The sequence below is a fragment of the Amblyomma mixtum genome, chromosome 1, assembly GCF_055824585.1.
Source record: "Amblyomma mixtum isolate Tamu chromosome 1, ASM5582458v1, whole genome shotgun sequence".
NCBI classification, from domain to species: domain Eukaryota; kingdom Metazoa; phylum Arthropoda; class Arachnida; order Ixodida; family Ixodidae; genus Amblyomma; species Amblyomma mixtum.
In genome coordinates this window covers 115,061,977-115,075,763 of record NC_143012.1, presented here as the reverse complement: position 1 = coordinate 115,075,763, position 13,787 = coordinate 115,061,977, and positions in this window count along the sequence as shown.

Sequence of the window (13,787 nt, the reverse complement as noted above, 5' to 3'; positions counted from 1 at the left end):
TTTTTGAGTTTTGGATTTTTGGATTTTTGGAGTTTGGAGTTTTTAAGTTTTGGATTTTTGAGTTTTGGAGTTTTGGATTTTTGCACTTTTGGAGGTTTGGAGTTTTGGAGTTTTGGATTTTTGGAGCTTTGGAGGTATGGATTTTTGGATATTCAGGGTTTTGTTCCAGAATTTTGTAGTTTTGGAGTTTTGGAGTGTCGGAGTTTCGAATTATTGGAGTTTTCGTGTTTTGGAATTTTTGATTTTTGGAGGTATGGATTTTTGGAGTTTCGGAGTTGTGGAGATTCGGGTTTGTGGAGTTTTGGAGTTTTGGAGTTTTGGATTTTTGCACTTTTGGAGTTTTGGAGTTTCGGAGTTTTGGAGATTCAGGGTTGTGGAGTTTCGGAATTTTTGAGTTTTGGAGTTTTGGAGTTTCGGAGTTCCGGAGTTTCGGAGTTTCGGAGTTTTGGAGTTTTGCAGTTTCGGAGTTTTGGAGTTTTGGAGTTTCGGAGTTTCGGAGTTTTGGAGTTTCAGAGTTTTCGAGGTTCAGGGTTGTGGAGTTTCTGAATTTTTGAATTTTGGAGTTTCGGAGTTTCAGTGTTTTGGAGTTTTGGAGTTTCGAATTTACAGAGTTTCGGATTTTCGGAGTTTTGGAGTTTCGGAGATTTGGAATTTTGGCGTTTTGGAGATTCGGGGCCTTGGAGTTTCGGAATTTTGCAGTTTTGTAGTTTTGGAGTGTCGGAGTTTCGGAGTTTCAGAGTTTCAGAGTTTCAGAGTTCTGGAGGTTCAGGGTTGTGGAGTTTCGGAATTTTTGAGTTTTGGAGTTTCGGAGTTTCGGAGTTTTGGAGTTTTGCGGTTTTGGAGTTTTGGAGTTTCGAATTTTCAGTTTCGGATTTTTGGAGTTTTGGAGTTTTCGAGATTTGGAGTTTCGGCGTTTTGGAGATTCGGAGTCTTGGAGTGTCGGAATTTTGTAGTTTTGTAGTTTTGGAGTGTCGGAGTTTTGGAGTGTTGGAGTTTTGGAGCTTTGGAGTTTTGGAGTTTTTGAGTTTTTTAGTTTTGGATTTTTGCACTTTTGGAGTCTTGGAGTTTCGGAGTTTCGGAGTTTTGGAGTTTCAGAGTTTTGGAGGTTCAGGGTTGTGTAGTTTCGGAATTTTTGAGTTTTGGAGTTTCGGAGTTTCGGAGTTTTGGAGAATTGCAGGTTTGGAATTTTTGTAGTTTCGAATTTTCAGAGTTTCGGATTTTGGAGTTTTGGAGTTTCGGAGTTTCGGAGTTTTGGAGTTTCAGACTTTTCGAGGTTCAGGGTTGTGGAATTTCGGAATTTTTGAGTTTTGGAGTTTCGGAGTTCCGGAGTTTCGGAGTTTTGGAGTTTTGCAGTTTCGGAGTTTCGGAGTTTTGGAGTTTTGGAGTTTCGGAGTTCTGGAGTTTCAGAGTTTTCGAGGTTCAGGGTTGTGGAGTTTCGGAATTTTTGAGTTTTGGAGTTTCGGAGTTTTGGAGTTTTGGTGTTTTGGAGTTTCGAATTTTCAGAGTTTCGGATTTTCAGAGTTTCGGATTTTTGGAGTTTTGGAGTTTCGGAGTTTCGGAGTTTTGGAGTTTCAGACTTTTCGAGGTTCAGGGTTGTGGAATTTCGGAATTTTTGAGTTTTGGAGTTTCGGAGTTCCGGAGTTTCGGAGTTTGGAGTTTTGCAGTTTCGGAGTTTTGGAGTTTTGGAGTTTCGGAGTTTTGGAGTTTCAGAGTTTTCGAGGTTCAGGGTTGTGGAGTTTCGGAATTTTTGAGTTTTGGAGTTTCGGAGTTTTGGAGTTTTGGTGTTTTGGAGTTTCGAATTTTCAGAGTTTCGGATTTTTGGAGTTTTGGAGTTCCGGACATTTGGAGTTTCAGAGTTTTGGAGGTTCAGGGTTGTGGAGTTTCGGAATTTTTGAGTTTTGGAGTTTCGGAGTTTCGGAGTTTTGGAGTTTTGCGGTTTTGGAGTTTTGGAGTTTCGAATTTTCAGTTTCGGATTTTTGGAGTTTTGGAGTTTTCGAGATTTGGAGTTTCGGCGTTTTGGAGATTCGGAGTCTTGGAGTGTCGGAATTTTGTAGTTTTGTAGTTTTGGAGTGTCGGAGTTTTGGAGTGTTGGAGTTTTGGAGCTTTGGAGTTTTGGAGTTTTTGAGTTTTTTAGTTTTGGATTTTTGCACTTTTGGAGTTTTGGAGTTTCGGAGTTTCGGAGTTTTGGAGTTTCAGAGTTTTGGAGGTTCAGGGTTGTGTAGTTTCGGAATTTTTGAGTTTTGGAGTTTCGGAGTTTCGGAGTTTTGGAGAATTGCAGGTTTGGAATTTTTGTAGTTTCGAATTTTCAGAGTTTCGGATTTTGGAGTTTTGGAGTTTCGGAGTTTCGGAGTTTTGGAGTTTCAGACTTTTCGAGGTTCAGGGTTGTGGAATTTCGGAATTTTTGAGTTTTGGAGTTTCGGAGTTCCGGAGTTTCGGAGTTTTGGAGTTTTGCAGTTTCGGAGTTTCGGAGTTTTGGAGTTTTGGAGTTTCGGAGTTCTGGAGTTTCAGAGTTTTCGAGGTTCAGGGTTGTGGAGTTTCGGAATTTTTGAGTTTTGGAGATTCGGAGTTTTGGAGTTTTGGTGTTTTGGAGTTTCGAATTTTCAGAGTTTCGGATTTTCAGAGTTTCGGATTTTTGGAGTTTTGGAGTTTCGGAGTTTCGGAGTTTTGGAGTTTCAGACTTTTCGAGGTTCAGGGTTGTGGAATTTCGGAATTTTTGAGTTTTGGAGTTTCGGAGTTCCGGAGTTTCGGAGTTTGGAGTTTTGCAGTTTCGGAGTTTTGGAGTTTTGGAGTTTCGGAGTTTTGGAGTTTCAGAGTTTTCGAGGTTCAGGGTTGTGGAGTTTCGGAATTTTTGAGTTTTGGAGTTTCGGAGTTTTGGAGTTTTGGTGTTTTGGAGTTTCGAATTTTCAGAGTTTCGGATTTTTGGAGTTTTGGAGTTCCGGACATTTGGAGTTTCAGAGTTTTGGAGGTTCAGGGTTGTGGAGTTTCGGAATTTTTGAGTTTTGGAGTTTCGGAGTTTCGGAGTTTTGGAGTTTTGCGGTTTTGGAGTTTTGGAGTTTCGAATTTTCAGTTTCGGATTTTTGGAGTTTTGGAGTTTTCTAGATTTGGAGTTTCGGCGTTTTGGAGATTCGGAGTCTTGGAGTGTCGGAATTTTGTAGTTTTGTAGTTTTGGAGTGTCGGAGTTTTGGAGTGTTGGAGTTTTGGAGCTTTGGAGTTTTGGAGATTTGAGTTTTTTAGTTTTGGATTTTTGCACTTTTGGAGTTTTGGAGTTTCGGAGTTTCGGAGTTTTAGAGTTTCAGAGTTTTGGAGGTTCAGGGTTGTGGAGTTCCGGAATTTTTGAGTTTTGGAGTTTCGGAGTTTCGGAGTTTTGGAGAATTGCAGGTTTGGAATTTTTGTAGTTTCGAATTTTCAGAGTTTCGGATTTTGGAGTTTTGGAGTTTCGGAGTTTCGGAGTTTTGGAGTTTCAGACTTTTCGAGGTTCAGGGTTGTGGAATTTCGGAATTTTTGAGTTTGAGTTTCGGAGTTCCGGAGTTTCGGAGTTTTGGAGTTTTGCAGTTTCGGAGTTTCGGAGTTTTGGAGTTTTGGAGTTTTGGAGCTTTGGAGTTTTGGAGTTTTTGAGTTTTTTAGTTTTGGATTTTTGCACTTTTGGAGTTTTGGAGTTTCGGAGTTTCGGAGTTTTGGAGTTTCAGAGTTTTGGAGGTTCAGGGTTGTGTAGTTTCGGAATTTTTGAGTTTTGGAGTTTCGGAGTTTTGGAGAATTGCAGGTTTGGAATTTTTGTAGTTTCGAATTTTCAGAGTTTCGGATTTTGGAGTTTTGGAGTTTCGGAGTTTCGGAGTTTTGGAGTTTCAGACTTTTCGAGGTTCAGGGTTGTGGAATTTCGGAATTTTTGAGTTTTGGAGTTTCGGAGTTCCGGAGTTTCGGAGTTTTGGAGTTTTGCAGTTTCGGAGTTTCGGAGTTTTGGAGTTTTGGAGTTTCGGAGTTCTGGAGTTTCAGAGTTTTCGAGGTTCAGGGTTGTGGAGTTTCGGAATTTTTGAGTTTTGGAGTTTCGGAGTTTTGGAGTTTTGGTGTTTTGGAGTTTCGAATTTTCAGAGTTTCGGATTTTCAGAGTTTCGGATTTTTGGAGTTTTGGAGTTTCGGAGTTTCGGAGTTTTGGAGTTTCAGACTTTTCGAGGTTCAGGGTTGTGGAATTTCGGAATTTTTGAGTTTTGGAGTTTCGGAGTTCCGGAGTTTCGGAGTTTGGAGTTTTGCAGTTTCGGAGTTTTGGAGTTTTGGAGTTTCGGAGTTTTGGAGTTTCAGAGTTTTCGAGGTTCAGGGTTGTGGAGTTTCGGAATTTTTGAGTTTTGGAGTTTCGGAGTTTTGGAGTTTTGGTGTTTTGGAGTTTCGAATTTTCAGAGTTTCGGATTTTTGGAGTTTTGGAGTTCCGGACATTTGGAGTTTCAGAGTTTTGGAGGTTCAGGGTTGTGGAGTTTCGGAATTTTTGAGTTTTGGAGTTTCGGAGTTTCGGAGTTTTGGAGTTTTGCGGTTTTGGAGTTTTGGAGTTTCGAATTTTCAGTTTCGGATTTTTGGAGTTTTGGAGTTTTCGAGATTTGGAGTTTCGGCGTTTTGGAGATTCGGAGTCTTGGAGTGTCGGAATTTTGTAGTTTTGTAGTTTTGGAGTGTCGGAGTTTTGGAGTGTTGGAGTTTTGGAGCTTTGGAGTTTTGGAGTTTTTGAGTTTTTTAGTTTTGGATTTTTGCACTTTTGGAGTTTTGGAGTTTCGGAGTTTCGGAGTTTTGGAGTTTCAGAGTTTTGGAGGTTCAGGGTTGTGTAGTTTCGGAATTTTTGAGTTTTGGAGTTTCGGAGTTTCGGAGTTTTGGAGAATTGCAGGTTTGGAATTTTTGTAGTTTCGAATTTTCAGAGTTTCGGATTTTGGAGTTTTGGAGTTTCGGAGTTTCGGAGTTTTGGAGTTTCAGACTTTTCGAGGTTCAGGGTTGTGGAATTTCGGAATTTTTGAGTTTTGGAGTTTCGGAGTTCCGGAGTTTCGGAGTTTTGGAGTTTTGCAGTTTCGGAGTTTCGGAGTTTTGGAGTTTTGGAGTTTCGGAGTTCTGGAGTTTCAGAGTTTTCGAGGTTCAGGGTTGTGGAGTTTCGGAATTTTTGAGTTTTGGAGTTTCGGAGTTTTGGAGTTTTGGTGTTTTGGAGTTTCGAATTTTCAGAGTTTCGGATTTTCAGAGTTTCGGATTTTTGGAGTTTTGGAGTTTCGGAGTTTCGGAGTTTTGGAGTTTCAGACTTTTCGAGGTTCAGGGTTGTGGAATTTCGGAATTTTTGAGTTTTGGAGTTTCGGAGTTCCGGAGTTTCGGAGTTTGGAGTTTTGCAGTTTCGGAGTTTTGGAGTTTTGGAGTTTTGGTGTTTTGGAGTTTCGAATTTTCAGAGTTTCGGATTTTTGGAGTTTTGGAGTTCCGGACATTTGGAGTTTCAGAGTTTTGGAGGTTCAGGGTTGTGGAGTTTCGGAATTTTTGAGTTTTGGAGTTTCGGAGTTTCGGAGTTTTGGAGTTTTGCGGTTTTGGAGTTTTGGAGTTTCGAATTTTCAGTTTCGGATTTTTGGAGTTTTGGAGTTTTCGAGATTTGGAGTTTCGGCGTTTTGGAGATTCGGAGTCTTGGAGTGTCGGAATTTTGTAGTTTTGTAGTTTTGGAGTGTCGGAGTTTTGGAGTGTTGGAGTTTTGGAGCTTTGGAGTTTTGGAGTTTTTGAGTTTTTTAGTTTTGGATTTTTGCACTTTTGGAGTTTTGGAGTTTCGGAGTTTTGGAGTTTCAGAGTTTTGGAGGTTCAGGGTTGTGTAGTTTCGGAATTTTTGAGTTTTGGAGTTTCGGAGTTTCGGAGTTTTGGAGAATTGCAGGTTTGGAATTTTTGTAGTTTCGAATTTTCAGAGTTTCGGATTTTGGAGTTTTGGAGTTTCGGAGTTTTGGAGTTTCAGACTTTTCGAGGTTCAGGGTTGTGGAATTTCGGAATTTTTGAGTTTTGGAGTTTCGGAGTTCCGGAGTTTCGGAGTTTTGGAGTTTTGCAGTTTCGGAGTTTCGGAGTTTTGGAGTTTTGGAGTTTCGGAGTTCTGGAGTTTCAGAGTTTTCGAGGTTCAGGGTTGTGGAGTTTCGGAATTTTTGAGTTTTGGAGTTTCGGAGTTTTGGAGTTTTGGTGTTTTGGAGTTTCGAATTTTCAGAGTTTCGGATTTTCAGAGTTTCGGATTTTTGGAGTTTTGGAGTTTCGGAGTTTCGGAGTTTTGGAGTTTCAGACTTTTCGAGGTTCAGGGTTGTGGAATTTCGGAATTTTTGAGTTTTGGAGTTTCGGAGTTCCGGAGTTTCGGAGTTTGGAGTTTTGCAGTTTCGGAGTTTTGGAGTTTTGGAGTTTCGGAGTTTTGGAGTTTCAGAGTTTTCGAGGTTCAGGGTTGTGGAGTTTCGGAATTTTTGAGTTTTGGAGTTTCGGAGTTTTGGAGTTTTGGTGTTTTGGAGTTTCGAATTTTCAGAGTTTCGGATTTTTGGAGTTTTGGAGTTCCGGACATTTGGAGTTTCAGAGTTTTGGAGGTTCAGGGTTGTGGAGTTTCGGAATTTTTGAGTTTTGGAGTTTCGGAGTTTCGGAGTTTTGGAGTTTTGCGGTTTTGGAGTTTTGGAGTTTCGAATTTTCAGTTTCGGATTTTTGGAGTTTTGGAGTTTTCGAGATTTGGAGTTTCGGCGTTTTGGAGATTCGGAGTCTTGGAGTGTCGGAATTTTGTAGTTTTGTAGTTTTGGAGTGTCGGAGTTTTGGAGTGTTGGAGTTTTGGAGCTTTGGAGTTTTGGAGATTTGAGTTTTTTAGTTTTGGATTTTTGCACTTTTGGAGTTTTGGAGTTTCGGAGTTTCGGAGTTTTAGAGTTTCAGAGTTTTGGAGGTTCAGGGTTGTGGAGTTCCGGAATTTTTGAGTTTTGGAGTTTCGGAGTTTCGGAGTTTTGGAGAATTGCAGGTTTGGAATTTTTGTAGTTTCGAATTTTCAGAGTTTCGGATTTTGGAGTTTTGGAGTTTCGGAGTTTCGGAGTTTTGGACTTTCAGACTTTTCGAGGTTCAGGGTTGTGGAATTTCGGAATTTTTGAGTTTGAGTTTCGGAGTTCCGGAGTTTCGGAGTTTTGGAGTTTTGCAGTTTCGGAGTTTCGGAGTTTTGGAGTTTTGGAGTTTCGGAGTTCTGGAGTTTCAGAGTTTTCGAGGTTCAGGGTTGTGGAGTTTCGGAATTTTTGAGTTTTGGAGTTTCGGAGTTTTGGAGTTTTGGTGTTTTGGAGTTTCGAATTTTCAGAGTTTCGGATTTTCAGAGTTTCGGATTTTTGGAGTTTTGGAGTTTCGGAGTTTCGGAGTTTTGGAGTTTCAGACTTTTCGAGGTTCAGGGTTGTGGAATTTCGGAATTTTTGAGTTTTGGAGTTTCGGAGTTCCGGAGTTTCGGAGTTTGGAGTTTTGCAGTTTCGGAGTTTTGGAGTTTTGGAGTTTCGGAGTTTTGGAGTTTCAGAGTTTTCGAGGTTCAGGGTTGTGGAGTTTCGGAATTTTTGAGTTTTGGAGTTTCGGAGTTTTGGAGTTTTGGTGTTTTGGAGTTTCGAATTTTCAGAGTTTCGGATTTTTGGAGTTTTGGAGTTCCGGAGATTTGGAGTTTCAGAGTTTTGGAGGTTCACGGTTGTGGAGTTTCGGAATTTTTGAGTTTTGGAGTTTCGGAGTTTCGGAGTTTTGGAGTATTGAAGTTTTGGAATTTTGGAGTTTTGGAGTTTCGAATTTTCAGTTTCGGATTTTTGGAGTTTTGGAGTTTCAGAGAATTGGAGTTTTGGCGTTTTCGAGATTCGGAATCTTGGAGTTTCGGAATTTTGTAGTTTTGTAGTTTTGTAGCGTCGGAGTTTTGGAGTGTTGGAGTTTTGGAGCTTTGGAGCTTTGGAGTTTTGGAGTTTTTGTATTTTTGCACTTTTGGAGTTTTGGAGTTTCGGAGTTTCGGAGTTTTGGAGTTTCAGAGTTTTGGAGGTTCAGTGTTGTGGAGTTTCGGCATTTTTGAGTATTGGAGTTTCGGAGTTTCGGAGTTTTGGAGAATTGCAGTTTTGGAGTTTTGGAGTTTCGAATTTTCAGAGTTTCGGATTTTTGGAGTTTTGGAGTTTTGGAGTTTCGGAGTTTCGGAGTTTTGGAGTATTGCAGTTTTGGAGTTTTGGAGTTTTGGAGTTGCGAATTTTCAGAGTTTAGGATTTTTGGAGTTTTGGAGTTTTGGAGAATTGGACTTTTGGCGTTTTCGAGATTCGGAATCTTGGAGTTTCGGAATTTTGTAGTTTTGGAGTTTTGGAGTTTAGGAGTTTCGGACTTTCGGAGTTTTGGAGTTTCAGAGTTTTGGAGATTCAGGGTTGTGGAGTGTCGGAATTTTTGAGTTTTGGAGTTTCGGAGTTTCGGAGTTTTGGAGTTTTGCAGTTTTGGAGTTTTGGTGTTCTGGAGTTTTGGAGTTTCGAATTTTCAGAGTTTCAAATTTTTGGAGTTTTGGAGTTTCGGAGATTTGGAATTTCGGCGTTTTGGGGATTCGGGGTCTTGGAGTTTCGGAATTTTGTAGTTTTGTGGTTTTGGAGTGTCGGAGTTTCGGAGTGTTGGAGTTTTGGAGTTTTAGAGTTTTAGAGTTTTGGAGTTTTGAAATTTTTGAGTTTCGGATTTTTGGAGTTTGGAGTTTTTAAGTTTTGGATTTTTGAGTTTTGGATTTTTGGATTTTTGGAGTTTGGAGTTTTTAAGTTTTGGATTTTTGAGTTTTGGAGTTTTGGATTTTTGCACTTTTGGAGGTTTGGAGTTTTGGAGTTTTGGATTTTTGGAGCTTTGGAGGTATGGATTTTTGGATATTCAGGGTTTTGTTCCAGAATTTTGTAGTTTTGGAGTTTTGGAGTGTCGGAGTTTCGAATTATTGGAGTTTTCGTGTTTTGGAATTTTTGATTTTTGGAGGTATGGATTTTTGGAGTTTCGGAGTTGTGGAGATTCGGGTTTGTGGAGTTTTGGAGTTTTGGAGTTTTGGATTTTTGCACTTTTGGAGTTTTGGAGTTTCGGAGTTTTGGAGATTCAGGGTTGTGGAGTTTCGGAATTTTTGAGTTTTGGAGTTTCGGAGTTCCGGAGTTTCGGAGTTTCGGAGTTTTGGAGTTTTGCAGTTTCGGAGTTTTGGAGTTTTGGAGTTTCGGAGTTTCGGAGTTTTGGAGTTTCAGAGTTTTCGAGGTTCAGGGTTGTGGAGTTTCTGAATTTTTGAATTTTGGAGTTTCGGAGTTTCAGTGTTTTGCAGTTTTGGAGTTTCGAATTTACAGAGTTTCGGATTTTCGGAGTTTTGGAGTTTCGGAGATTTGGAATTTTGGCGTTTTGGAGATTCGGGGCCTTGGAGTTTCGGAATTTTGCAGTTTTGTAGTTTTGGAGTTTCAGAGTTTCAGAGTTTCAGAGTTTCAGAGTTCTGGAGGTTCAGGGTTGTGGAGTTTCGGAATTTTTGAGTTTTGGAGTTTCGGAGTTTCGGAGTTTTGGAGTTTTGCGGTTTTGGAGTTTTGGAGTTTCGAATTTTCAGTTTCGGATTTTTGGAGTTTTGGAGTTTTCGAGATTTGGAGTTTCGGCGTTTTGGAGATTCGGAGTCTTGGAGTGTCGGAATTTTGTAGTTTTGTAGTTTTGGAGTGTCGGAGTTTTGGAGTGTTGGAGTTTTGGAGCTTTGGAGTTTTGGAGTTTTTGAGTTTTTTAGTTTTGGATTTTTGCACTTTTGGAGTTTTGGAGTTTCGGAGTTTCGGAGTTTTGGAGTTTCAGAGTTTTGGAGGTTCAGGGTTGTGGAGTTTCGGAATTTTTGAGTTTTGGAGTTTCGGAGTTTCGGAGTTTTGGAGAATTGCAGGTTTGGAATTTTTGTAGTTTCGAATTTTCAGAGTTTCGGATTTTGGAGTTTTGGAGTTTCGGAGTTTCGGAGTTTTGGAGTTTCAGACTTTTCGAGGTTCAGGGTTGTGGAATTTCGGAATTTTTGAGTTTTGGAGTTTCGGAGTTCCGGAGTTTCGGAGTTTTGAAGTTTTGCATTTTCGGAGTTTTGGAGTTTCGGAGTTCTGGAGTTTCAGAGTTTTCGAGGTTCAGGGTTGTGGAGTTTCGGAATTTTTGAGTTTTGGAGTTTCGGAGTTTTGGAGTTTTGGTGTTTTGGAGTTTCGAATTTTCAGAGTTTCGGATTTTCAGAGTTTCGGATTTTTGGAGTTTTGGAGTTTCGGAGTTTCGGAGTTTTGGAGTTTCAGACTTTTCGAGGTTCAGGGTTGTGGAATTTCGGAATTTTTGAGTTTTGGAGTTTCGGAGTTCCGGAGTTTCGGAGTTTGGAGTTTTGCAGTTTCGGAGTTTTGGAGTTTTGGAGTTTCGGAGTTTTGGAGTTTCAGAGTTTTCGAGGTTCAGGGTTGTGGAGTTTCGGAATTTTTGAGTTTTGGAGTTTCGGAGTTTTGGAGTTTTGGTGTTTTGGAGTTTCGAATTTTCAGAGTTTCGGATTTTTGGAGTTTTGGAGTTCCGGACATTTGGAGTTTCAGAGTTTTGGAGGTTCAGGGTTGTGGAGTTTCGGAATTTTTGAGTTTTGGAGTTTCGGAGTTTCGGAGTTTTGGAGTTTTGCGGTTTTGGAGTTTTGGAGTTTCGAATTTTCAGTTTCGGATTTTTGGAGTTTTGGAGTTTTCGAGATTTGGAGTTTCGGCGGTTTGGAGATTCGGAGTCTTGGAGTGTCGGAATTTTGTAGTTTTGTAGTTTTGGAGTGTCGGAGTTTTGGAGTGTTGGAGTTTTGGAGCTTTGGAGTTTTGGAGTTTTTGAGTTTTTTAGTTTTGGATTTTTGCACTTTTGGAGTTTTGGAGTTTCGGAGTTTCGGAGTTTTGGAGTTTCAGAGTTTTGGAGGTTCAGGGTTGTGTAGTTTCGGAATTTTTGAGTTTTGGAGTTTCGGAGTTTCGGAGTTTTGGAGAATTGCAGGTTTGGAATTTTTGTAGTTTCGAATTTTCAGAGTTTCGGATTTTGGAGTTTTGGAGTTTCGGAGTTTCGGAGTTTTGGAGTTTCAGACTTTTCGAGGTTCAGGGTTGTGGAATTTCGGAATTTTTGAGTTTTGGAGTTTCGGAGTTCCGGAGTTTCGGAGTTTTGGAGTTTTGCAGTTTCGGAGTTTCGGAGTTTTGGAGTTTTGGAGTTTCGGAGTTCTGGAGTTTCAGAGTTTTCGAGGTTCAGGGTTGTGGAGTTTCGGAATTTTTGAGTTTTGGAGTTTCGGAGTTTTGGAGTTTTGGTGTTTTGGAGTTTCGAATTTTCAGAGTTTCGGATTTTCAGAGTTTCGGATTTTTGGAGTTTTGGAGTTTCGGAGTTTCGGAGTTTTGGAGTTTCAGACTTTTCGAGGTTCAGGGTTGTGGAATTTCGGAATTTTTGAGTTTTGGAGTTTCGGAGTTCCGGAGTTTCGGAGTTTGGAGTTTTGCAGTTTCGGAGTTTTGGAGTTTTGGAGTTTCGGAGTTTTGGAGTTTCAGAGTTTTCGAGGTTCAGGGTTGTGGAGTTTCGGAATTTCTGAGTTTTGGAGTTTCGGAGTTTTGGAGTTTTGGTGTTTTGGAGTTTCGAATTTTCAGAGTTTCGGATTTTTGGAGTTTTGGAGTTCCGGACATTTGGAGTTTCAGAGTTTTGGAGGTTCAGGGTTGTGGAGTTTCGGAATTTTTGAGTTTTGGAGTTTCGGAGTTTCGGAGTTTTGGAGTTTTGCGGTTTTGGAGTTTTGGAGTTTCGAATTTTCAGTTTCGGATTTTTGGAGTTTTGGAGTTTTCGAGATTTGGAGTTTCGGCGTTTTGGAGATTCGGAGTCTTGGAGTGTCGGAATTTTGTAGTTTTGTAGTTTTGGAGTGTCGGAGTTTTGGAGTGTTGGAGTTTTGGAGCTTTGGAGTTTTGGAGTTTTTGAGTTTTTTAGTTTTGGATTTTTGCACTTTTGGAGTTTTGGAGTTTCGGAGTTTCGGAGTTTTGGAGTTTCAGAGTTTTGGAGGTTCAGGGTTGTGTAGTTTCGGAATTTTTGAGTTTTGGAGTTTCGAAGTTTCGGAGTTTTGGAGAATTGCAGGTTTGGAATTTTTGTAGTTTCGAATTTTCAGAGTTTCGGATTTTGGAGTTTTGGAGTTTCGGAGTTTCGGAGTTTTGGAGTTTCAGACTTTTCGAGGTTCAGGGTTGTGGAATTTCGGAATTTTTGAGTTTTGGAGTTTCGGAGTTCCGGAGTTTCGGAGTTTTGGAGTTTTGCAGTTTCGGAGTTTCGGAGTTTTGGAGTTTTGGAGTTTCGGAGTTCTGGAGTTTCAGAGTTTTCGAGGTTCAGGGTTGTGGAGTTTCGGAATTTTTGAGTTTTGGAGTTTCGGAGTTTTGGAGTTTTGGTGTTTTGGAGTTTCGAATTTTCAGAGTTTCGGATTTTCAGAGTTTCGGATTTTTGGAGTTTTGGAGTTTCGGAGTTTCGGAGTTTTGGAGTTTCAGACTTTTCGAGGTTCAGGGTTGTGGAATTTCGGAATTTTTGAGTTTTGGAGTTTCGGAGTTCCGGAGTTTCGGAGTTTGGAGTTTTGCAGTTTCGGAGTTTTGGAGTTTTGGAGTTTCGGAGTTTTGGAGTTTCAGAGTTTTCGAGGTTCAGGGTTGTGGAGTTTCGGAATTTTTGAGTTTTGGAGTTTCGGAGTTTTGGAGTTTTGGTGTTTTGGAGTTTCGAATTTTCAGAGTTTCGGATTTTTGGAGTTTTGGAGTTCCGGACATTTGGAGTTTCAGAGTTTTGGAGGTTCAGGGTTGTGGAGTTTCGGAATTTTTGAGTTTTGGAGTTTCGGAGTTTCGGAGTTTTGGAGTTTTGCGGTTTTGGAGTTTTGGAGTTTCGAATTTTCAGTTTCGGATTTTTGGAGTTTTGGAGTTTTCGAGATTTGGAGTTTCGGCGTTTTGGAGATTCGGAGTCTTGGAGTGTCGGAATTTTGTAGTTTTGTAGTTTTGGAGTGTCGGAGTTTTGGAGTGTTGGAGTTTTGGAGCTTTGGAGTTTTGGAGTTTTTGAGTTTTTTAGTTTTGGATTTTTGCACTTTTGGAGTTTTGGAGTTTCGGAGTTTCGGAGTTTTGGAGTTTCAGAGTTTTGGAGGTTCAGGGTTGTGGAGTTCCGGAATTTTTGAGTTTTGGAGTTTCGGAGTTTCGGAGTTTTGGAGAATTGCAGGTTTGGAATTTTTGCAGTTTCGAATTTTCAGAGTTTCGGATTTTGGAGTTTTGGAGTTTCGGAGTTTCGGAGTTTTGGAGTTTCAGACTTTTCGAGGTTCAGGGTTGTGGAATTTCGGAATTTTTGAGTTTGAGTTTCGGAGTTCCGGAGTTTCGGAGTTTTGGAGTTTTGCAGTTTCGGAGTTTCGGAGTTTTGGAGTTTTGGAGTTTCGGAGTTCTGGAGTTTCAGAGTTTTCGAGGTTCAGGGTTGTGGAGTTTCGGAATTTTTGAGTTTTGGAGTTTCGGAGTTTAGGAGTTTTGGTGTTTTGGAGTTTCGAATTTTCAGAGTTTCGGATTTTCAGAGTTTCGGATTTTTGGAGTTTTGGAGTTTCGGAGTTTCGGAGTTTTGGAGTTTCAGACTTTTCGAGGTTCAGGGTTGTGGAATTTCGGAATTTTTGAGTTTTGGAGTTTCGGAGTTCCGGAGTTTCGGAGTTTGGAGTTTTGCAGTTTCGGAGTTTTGGAGTTTTGGAGTTTCGGAGTTTTGGAGTTTCAGAGTTTTCGAGGTTCAGGGTTGTGGAGTTTCGGATGTTTTGAGTTTTGGAGTTTCGGAGTTTTGGAGTTTTGGTGTTTTGGAGTTTCGAATTTTCAGAGTTTCGGATTTTTGGAGTTTTGGAGTTCCGG